Genomic DNA, 10908 nt, shown 5'->3' with positions numbered 1-10908 from the left:
GTGACTTCCAATTGGCATGTTTACTGTCTGTATATCCATCCATATTCCTTACCACAATCACAAGTCTGTTTATATTGCAATTGTTATTATAGTCAACAACGTTGAACTTCAGGATGAAACTGAGAATTGGGAAGGTCCTTCCAGGCTTAACTATTTGGCTAGGAAACCAGCACTTTCTTGAGGTCTCTAGTCAAATAAAAGGAACCATTTGGCTATAACCACACAGCAGTTTTGTAGTCTTCAAGTCAAGAAAGACACTGTTTGACAAAATCAATAGCACTTTTCATAGTCTCACGGCCAAGAAAATAAAGGTTTTGCCTATTAGCATGTCATAAACAAGAAAATCTGATGTGTGTTCATATGTAGTAATTACAAAGAAGTTTCATATATGATCACACAATGTATAATTAAAAATTAGGATAATGTCAAATAAGCTCTCTTAACTATATAGATTTGTGCATTTACAATCAAAAATTCCAATTAGAACCTCAAATTTACAAAAAAAAAAAAAAAAAAGAGTGTAATTACACTATTTTGTAGGTTACCTTCAGGTAACCGGTAAATAATTGATGATTAGATTTTTTTTTCAAGTTGATTTGGTGGGTTGATGTGGCATTTACATATTTTTTAAAATGACAATTATATTAAAATTGACTTTTAATTGGTAATAGCAATAATAGATTTTAAAAATCTTCAATTATATTTGTTGGTTTTTCGTCATCAACTGCTGCCTCACTGTCATTATTGTCGCTTACTATCATTGTTGACAATCAGCCATTCGCCGTCATTGCACATGTTTCATTGCCTTCTTCCTATAGGATGGCATCGCAGCCTCCTTCTGAGAAGAAAGCGTCGTGACCTTCTTCTAGATTTGGAAGAAGGTCGATGTTGCCTTCTTCTAGATTTGGAAGAAGGTTGTTGTTGCCTTCTTCTAGATCTGGAATAAGGTCGTTGCTGCCTTCTACTAGATCTGGAAGAAGGCTGGCGTGACCTTTTTCTACGTTTGGAAGAAGGATGGTGTTGCCTTTTCCCAAATTTGAAAAAAGGCAATGATGGCCTTCTTCCATGTCTAGAAGAAGGCCATCACAACCATCTTCCTAGAAGGTGTCATGAAATTCTTCTAAATCTGGAAGAACTGGCATTTTCTCAAATTTGGAAAAAGGCAATGATGACCTTCTTTCATGGTCACACATAGAAGTAGGCAGTAAAAAGACCGACATAGTGAAAATAAGCATTGCTTGTGCAATGCTCTTAAGCAATATTTCCTTCCCAGCTCGGGATAAAAAAAATTTGTTCCAAGTCTGAATGTGATCCCTTACCCTATGTTCAATGTAGCGAAAAACTGCTGTTTTATTCTTGCCAAGAAAGGATGGTAGACCTAGGTACTTATCGAAATCATCAGTCGATCGTACCCCCAGGATGGCCGTTATGTTAGCCTTATCGGCTGGTGATGTATTAGAACTGTATGTCACATTTGATTTGTCAAAATTCACTTGTTGACCAGACATATCTTCATAAAGTGGCAAACAATGTTTAATCACCCAAACCTCAGAATCATTTGCTTGGAAAAAAAGGAGGTTGTCGTCCGCAAATAATAAATGCGAAACCGCCGGTGCCCCCTTGCCAACCTAATCCCATGTATATTCCCCATAGCCTCCTGGCGTTGTAACATCAAAGATAAACCCTAGGCGCAAATTATAAATAAATAAGGGGATAACGGGTCTCCTTGACGAATGCCTCTGGTTGGTGTAACAGTACCTGCATTCTCACCATTGACAAGAATATTATAATTAACCGTTGTAACACATAACATCACTCGGTTAACCCAATCAATATCAAAGCCCAGTGCTAAAAACATATCCCTAAGGTAATGCCATTCCATTATCAATAGTTATGCTGTGCAACCGAATGTACCATGCTCATGGTGCATACGGTTCAAAACGACGTCGTTTTGATTAAAAACGCGCGTCCCACTTTAAAAAAAAAAATCAGGTTTGACTCTCAGCAATAGCATTATTGTGGATATATAGTTATGAAATTGTGGATATATAGTTATGAAATTGTGGTTATATAGTTATGAATTTATGGATATTTAGTTCATTCATTGTGGATATTTAGTTCAATCATATATTGTGGATATTTAGTTCAATCATATATTGTGGATATTTAGTTCATTCATTGTGGATTTTTACTTCATTCATTCATTCATTGTGGATTTTTACTTCATTCATTCACTGTGAATATATAGTTATGAAATTGTGGATATATAGTTATGAAATTGTGGTTATATAGTTATGAAATTGTGGTTATATAGTTATGAATTTATGGATATTTAGTTCATTCATTGTGGATATTTAGTTCAATCATGTATTGTGGATATTTAGTTCATTCATTGTGGATTTTTACTTCATTCATTCATTCATTGTGGATTTTTACTTCATTCATTCATTCATTGTGGATTTTTACTTCATTCATTCACTGTGGATATATAGTTATGAAATTGTGGATATATAGTTATGAAATTGTGGTTATATAGTTATAAATTTCTGGATATATAAAAATGTTATTGCCGGGAATCGAACCTGATTTCTTCTTTAAGTGGGACGCGCGTTTTTTTAACCAAAACGGCGCCGTTTTGCAACCGTATGCACCTTGCAAGGTGCATTCGGTTGCACAGCATAATTTGCGTTCCATTATGTCGTAGGCTTTGGCCATATCAATTTTTAAAGCAGCCCAACCCTTATTGCCAGTCCTTTTAGTCTTCAAATAGTGTCCAGCTTCTGCGGCAATAATGATATTATCGGTTATCAACCGATCGGGCACAAATGCACTCTGTGTAGGAGATATAATATCATCTAGCACCACCTTTAAACGATTTGCTGAGACCTTTGCATAAATTTTGTAAACCACACTACACAGTGCTTGTAACAACCCAAAATTTCATTTTATAAATCCAGTATTAAGAAATTCCAAAATAGCTTTTTCACTCCATTAAAAATTTTTGCGATCAATCGGTGTTTGAATAAAATAATTTCGTCGCATTTTAAAATTAATTCGACACCGAAGAAATGGATTCTATTCGAAAATTTCTAAGTTTTCGGGTACTTCGCGTACCAAGATTTAAATCGAGAATTTTATCTGAGTGAGACCGGGAGAATTCAAAAAGGATTTTTGAACAAGTGTTCATCCAAATAGCTTTTTGGAAAATTCACTTTCAACCCCAAAGTAATAAAAGATAGCATTTTTAGCCTATGGTTCATGTTGCATGGTGGACCACAAGACATCCAAAATCCCTTCTTGAATCTTCTTTTAGCTTGTAGAATTATCCCTTTGCCCTCAACCAATCATTGTGAATCATCCTAGGGTTTTGAATCCTATATAAACCGCCTTATTCCATCTTGATTCCCTGATCTCATTCTTTGCCTCTTCCTCACCATTTGTCTGCCAAGAACAAGAAGAGAAACAACAACATAGTAAGCTTGTTCATCCTTCATTTCTAGTCTCTTTTCTCTTCTAGTTTCCTTAGTCTTTGAGGTTCTAGGCTAAGGATAGAAGGTGTGTTTGGGAAGTGTAGGTGGTGAAGGAGGCTCAAGCTAGGTAAAGAGGAAGAAGAGATCCAAGAAAGAATATTAGACTACAAGAGGTATAACCCCATGGATTCCTCTTTAAATTTGGCTTTGTGAAGCCTTAGTTTTGAGTAGGAATGAGTAGAAACTATGAGTTTTTGATGTGTTCATGCTTAGAAGTGATTTAGTATGTGTTTGTGAGTTGTTGAGATTGTTTTGGACTTGTTTGGATGAGATTTTGCAGGAGAAATAACATCTGGTGCACAACACAGTGTGCACCAGATCAGAGGGGCGGCCCTAGCCGCGGCCCATCAGAAGGGCCGCCGGCTAGAGCCGTGGTGGCACGGGACTAGGGCACGGCCCTATAGGAGGGCCGTTGCCTAGCCCCGGCGCTTCAACGGGGCTCTAGGGGCGGACCATGAAGAGTCCCGCCCCAGGTCCCTGAGTTTGTTCTGTGAAAGATTTTGTGCAGTGGCCGGGCCCTTGTGGCTCAGCTACGTGTCGTTTCAGACCGAGTGTTACGGGCCCTTGTGGCTCGGCTCTTCGGGATCTTCTCGACGCACGTTTTGGCTTTAATTTCGTTGAATTTGGATTAAAAACGAGTATGTTATGAAGGAAATTGTGAAGAATTGCTACACAGTGCATATTTGCTAGTTTACTGTGTATGAAGAATTATTTGATTATTGTGATCTGATGATATTTTATTAAGTAAAGAAGCATGATCATTTTAGAATATGATTTATTATGAAAGCATGACTAAATTGTGATATTTGATCAATGAGAAACGAAGCATATTTTGTTGAGTGATTTATATAGAAATTGCTATGTTGCAAACCAAGCATGATATTATATTCTTGAGTACTCCATGTTATTTTTATGCATGATTTAGAAGCATATTATAGAGCATTTTGACATTTCACATGAGTCATATTTCAAAAATGCATAAGGGGCCAACGTGAGCCCAAGAATACTTTCAAAAACCATAAGCATGTGGTATAGCATTCTTTGATGCATTGAGAAGTAGTAGAATTGTTGCATGCATGAGATTGATGCATGAGAGATATATTTATGTATTATCTATATCGGTGAGGTTTTGGAGGATACCGTTTGGACTATGTTCCTCTCGGGAGATATTTATGGACATTGCGGTCCCAGTATATGTAACAGGGCGTATTCCCACGTTACGAGGTTGGAAACTTCCCGCCAGGCTTGGAATCCTGGTTAGGGGGTGTGCACACTAATAGTTCGATACCTGATTCCACAGAGTTTGAACCACGAGATTGGTTCCGTAGACGGTAGGAGATATTGGGTCGGAATTATGCCGTTCCCGATGGGGTAATTCACACTTCTGTGAAACCCTAAGCCGTCTACGAGTATAAGAGAAAGGAAGAGAGTCAACAGAGACTCAAGAAAGAGAGTCAATAAAGACTCGAGAGAGAGAAAGAAAGAGAGTCAAGAGAGACTCGAGAAAGTAACAAAGAGACCTCCACATAAAGTACTCTAATTTATAAAAGAGTGTATGAGTATATTGTTGCACTAGATTGCATACGAGTGTGAGTATATTGTTGCACTAGATTGCATAAGAGTATGATTATATTGTTGCACTAGATTGCATATGAGTATGAATATATTGTTGCACTAGATTGCATAAGAGTATGATTATATTGTTGCACTAGATTGCATATGAGTATGAATATATTGTTGCACTAGATTGCATAAGAGTATGAGTATATTGTTGCACTAGATTGCATAAGAGTATGAGTATATTGTTGCACTAGATTGCATATGAGTATGAATATATTATTGCATTAGATTGCATAAGAAGTATGATCATAATGTTATACATGATTGTATGTGAATAGAGCATCGTAAGAGATTGTTTAATGAGAAGTTTAACTTAAGATATTCCTTTGAGCATGATTATCGTGTTGTAGTAGAAGCTCTACTTATCAAGTTATGAGATAAGAATGTGAAAGCATGTAACTTACCTGTCATTTGGTCTTTTGACATGATCCAATCCGTAATCATGAATTGCTTGTTAAGTTATTTGAGAAGTTTATAAGCTGTTGAGTCTATGTGAACAGTCTTGTACATACATGAGCATGCTAGCTAATATTATAGGGTGCAAGCATCTAGAAAGAATATGATAATCTAAAGATGATTTGAGATTAACTTATTGGTATAAAGATATCAAATGTTTTCAAAGTATATGCTAGAATGCTTTACAGGGTTGAGTGTGGTTATACTTAGCTTCGTGTTAATGGGTGTTTTTCCTATTTGTCTATGTGTTGCTTGCAAAACCCCTTTCAGGTGGGCCCAGCAGTGTGAAGAAGTCGAGTTAGATTAGTCTCGTAGATAGAGATGTCTAAACTCTAGTTTTATTGATACTATGTATGGATTGTAGTCTTATCGACTTTATGTTTGAGGATTGTTGTAGACTATTTGGGGTGACGTTTTTCCCCCTTACGTTTCCAGTATTTATTTTAGTACCCAGACTTAATCTTATTTCTAGTTTTCCCCCTTTTAGCCTGTGCAATCACCAAGGAGTGGTGGTTGTGGCGGTGACACTCCCACTATATATCTTTTAGTTTTTCTGCTGCTTAGTTATGTTAATGACTGTTTAGAGTTGTAATTAAGAGTTAGAAAAGTGGGGTGTTACAGTGCTATCGGACAAAGGTCCGTAACACGATCAAGGTTTCTCTTTTTCGGAATTAAAACCACATTTGTCTCATTCAGCCCAATTGGAAGATGACAACTAGGAAAACAATTAATAATGAACTGACAAGATCATAACCAATGATAAACCAGAAAGATTGGTAGAAAGAGGGCGACATACCATCTGGCCCGGGGGCTTTATCTGGAGCCATAGAAAAGAGGGCACTTTTAATTTCTTCATGAGTAGGTCAAAGTAAGTTTAAGTTCATCACCTGTGATATACGAGGTGTAATCCCCTCCACAAGACCACTCCCACTAGTCGAACTCTGAAAAATATCAGTATAATAGTCCATAACCACATTGTGCATAAGCCTACCTTCCAACCAGTTCCCCGATCCATCCATCAATCTATGCAAGTAATTGGATTTCTTTCTCTGGATAGTAAATCTGTGAAAAAATTTGGTATTAGAATCACCTTCTTTTAGCCACAATTGTTTGGAACGCGGCCTCCAGTATATCTCCTCTTGGGCAAGCAAATGACGAAGCTCACACGAAGCATCAGAATAGGCTGCAACGTCAATTGGACGACGACTGAGCAGTTCAAGGTCTGCCAACCTTTCGGAAGTAATCTCCCCCCACCGCAACAGATTTTGACCACATTGAGTGAGTCTTTGTTGAAAATCAAGGCCACAAGATCGTTGCCATGAAGATTCGACAACTTGCGTACACTCCGCGTCGAGTAACCAAGCAGACTCGAATTTAAATTTTCTACTCACCTATCGAATAGGGCGATGATGTAAGTCTAAAAATAAAGCATTGTGATATGAAGAAATAGCGTGTAAGTTCCAAACCATTGCATCCGGGAAGGATCCAAACCAATCAGATGAAACCACAGCGCGATCCAGGCGTTCTTCAATCCAAGAGTCCGAACCCCTACCTTTCTCCCATGTGAAGGGGTGACCATGCATACCAATGTCAAATAACTCACAATCATTCAGCGCTTCATTAAATCCACGGATAAGAGAATCCGGTGAATGAGCAGCGATATCATTAAAATCACCTATTACGACCCATGGTAAAGATGAACGAGACCGAAGGGTACGTAAAAGGTCCCAAGATTGTTGTCGTCGTGAACTCTCCGGGAAACCATAAAAGCACGTTAAGCGTCAGGTAATATGGCCAGCAATGGTGACTTCAACGTCAATATGGTTGTTAGAGAATCCAATTAACTTCGCCATCTCAGAGTCTTGCTAGAAAAGTGCCAAACCCCCGCCTAAACCAACTCGATCAACGGTAAACATACCTTCAAATCCCAGTTTTGCATGACATGCCTTCGTTTCCATTAAACAAACGAAGTTGGGCCATTTAGTGGACACGAAGCCCAACAATTCTCGAACTGTCCTGGGGCTATCCAATCTCCGGCAGTTCTAACAAAGAGTACTCATTGGCTTGGGCGAACCTGGCCATCCAGACCCGCCATACACGAGTTTTTTTGAAGGTCTTGCATGTCGGCATCACAGTCCTCAGTATCCTTGCCCTCCCGACGTCGTTTCAAGTCTGCCTGTAGCGTGATAGAATTTTCAATATGTAAAGGAGTAGAAGTAGGAACTACTGGAGTGGTCGGAACACACACAAGGCGCTCTGGCAGATCTGGCAGTAACCAATTTGCGCCAACAGGTTTGGCCTGTCGACGAGAACCAGCACGTAGCCACGAACCATAGGGATAGTCTTTGGGATCGATGCCCTCCTCATAAATCTTTCTACAGAACATTTCAGAGTGACCAATAAGACCACAACAAAAGAAAAACGTCGTTAGTCGCTCGTATTTGAAAGTAACCTACTCATAACTGCCATCCCGAAGCCTTAGTTTCATCTTTCGCTTAAGAGGTTCCTTTAGTTTCAAAGAGACACGGATGCGGAAGAAAGAACTCTTCCAGGATTGACCAAAACTATTGGGATCGGATTTCACAAAGTGGCCAATGTAGTTCCCCACTTTCTCGATGAAGTCCGGTTTGGCATACATCGAAGATAAGTCATAAATCTGGACCCAGAAGTCCAGAGAATCAAGGATAACAGTGCCAGGGCGAGTCTCAGGATGGATCTGCTTGCATACAAGATACTGATTATCAAAAGACCAGGGGCCTTGATCGAGAACACGCTGCATGTTGCGAGCACGAGGGAATTGGAATATGAACAGATTATCCTCGATTTGCACAATCTTCACACCCATAACAGGCCGTCAAACAGAGGCCAACACCTGTTGCATCTGGTCGAATTTAAAGTTGCGATCAGTAAGTAGTCGGCCAACCAACTCCGAATATATAACACTACCACTCGCATGGGCAACGTCGGGTGCGTCCAAGCCACCCGCATCCTCTTCAGACCAAGTCATTGTGGCACAATCGGATTGTAGTTGGTGTATATCCACAGTAACGTAGAAAATCAAATCAAAGAGATCAAGAGAACGAACAGAATGAAGAACCGACAAAAAACCTAGAAAACAGGGAGAAAAACTCTCTAGAGAGAACCGCTTTTTCTTAAATTTGACTCCCAATAATCTTTCTGGTTTTTACCCATTATTTTAGATAAAAATGTGCATAGCTTATTATGTTGGAAGTATTAGTAAAATTGACATTTTGAGTTGCTATTTTTAGTACAAATATATGTGGGATTCATTTTATAGTTGGGTTGGATCAATATGTTGATTTCTCCTAAGTGAGACGATATTGTACACTCGAAATGGAAAATGGGTGAATATAAAATTGATTATCGTACCTATTTGAGTTTCGAAAAAATAGAGATGGAAAGACTTGTAAGAAGTAATTGTCTCACATTGAAAAAGATATGTAGATTTACACTAGTATATATATTATTCTCTTTTTGAAAGAGTTTGAATTGTATAGAATATTTTTTTGAATGCGAATTGTATAGAATATATGTTCTCACTTTTGCATTGCACGCATGGTGCAAACCAAATCTCAAAATTACAATTCGATTTTGTAACAATTTCACATAAACTTCCACTTATTTAGAAAAATGTTTTTGTTTTTGTTTTTAGGTATAAACCCACGTGCATAACTGCACATCATCAAAAAAGGGACGGACGATAGCAATGCACACGTTCACATGTTAAGTTCACACATGAACAGGACCCATATAGAAAGTGAGATTTTTCCCAACAAAATTATATACATTAATTTTTATTGAAATAATGAAACTGCTAATGGTGTCTGCTATGTACTGGTGGAGTGGTGGTTTCAAGTATCAAGCCGTCGGTTTAACCGCATAAAAACTTTAGACGACTCCGAGCACAGCTTGTGGGTATGTTCCTCAACAAAAACTGACACAACAAACTCCCCCGAGCTTTTTTTATTTTATTTTATTTTTATTTTTACCTAAAGCCGATTCTGGCTCGGCAATTAACTCTATTAGAAAGCCGACGACGGCGTTACCGCTTATCTCCAGCACCAACACCCCGTTCATGGCCACAGATTATCCTACCACCACCTTTGACTCCTTGCCGGCTGCACACCAAATACTGCAAGTAGATTACACCCTCGCGCTCTCGCTTCACGGTACTCTGGCGAACATCAAACCTGTTGATTCGAGCATAGTTAAAGTAGCATTGGATGCCTTCGTTTAATGTTTTAAATACACGCCCCGCTGCCGGCATTACTGAAACATCCACGACGGGGTCCATTGTTGTTGGTCGGCCGGTGTTAGCCCCTCCGTGGCATCGGGCAGCCGTGCTCTGAGGTTATTCCGCAGGACACATGTTGTTCCACCGACAACGGATTCGCTCGTGGTCCGGCCACACTAGTTCTGGGGATGAGACGTCAGAACTGTAAACAACGCTACAAAGTCGCGGTATATGCACTCTAAAACTCTATTCAAGCGCAATACAAGAGTAGGAGTAGTTACGTAAGAAAGACTTGTATCCCATGTTGCATGGTGCAGAATGGCCTTCTGCGCAACCAAATTTGGGCCCTCCGATCCAATACACCAACGCACTATATTAATCCACTAGTTCACACGTTAGTAATGGTTTGCACCAGAAAAATAACCGAGTCTCCTATCTTTTTCAATTGCAATTCACACATCTGTAGTATAGCCTCCACAACTGAACCTCCACATCAGTAAAATTACATATATAAATCTAACCCTATTTAGAAAAGGTTTGTTGACAAAAGATTAAAAATGATCATATCATAATAATATTAGGACCAACAAGAAATTTTATGAAAAAATATATATTAAGAAAATTAAAAGTAAAATGTTACATATAAATTAAGAAAAAAAAAAAGGAATTAACTTGATACGTTGTGTATCAGTTTGCACACTACTTCGAGCGAGTGCGACTCCAAGAATGAAGAAAATGAGAAAGTGCAGGAAGAAAGATGAGAAGAGAAATAGCAGAAGGTGATAGAAGAGATAATTCTTATTCTGCTCATTGCTTTAGCCTGTAATGGCTTTTATACAAATATTCTACCAAAGACTACTGCATAAAATAAGAAAAAGATCTGCATAAATAAGGTAAACCAATATTCTGTAATTTTAGGAATGATTCTAATGCCTTTCTTATTTGTAAACAAAGTTATTGTCCTTCCATTCATGACTCCATTTCTTGATCCGGGTGGAACGTCGTAACCCATTTGTCATTAACTCATCCCGTGGCATATCTGTTGGT

This window comes from Ipomoea nil, unplaced genomic scaffold (assembly GCF_001879475.1).
Source record: "Ipomoea nil cultivar Tokyo-kokei standard unplaced genomic scaffold, Asagao_1.1 scaffold1043, whole genome shotgun sequence".
NCBI classification, from domain to species: Eukaryota; Viridiplantae; Streptophyta; class Magnoliopsida; order Solanales; family Convolvulaceae; genus Ipomoea; species Ipomoea nil.
The sequence above is the reverse complement of the archived record's forward strand: the minus strand, read 5'-3'. Positions refer to the sequence as shown.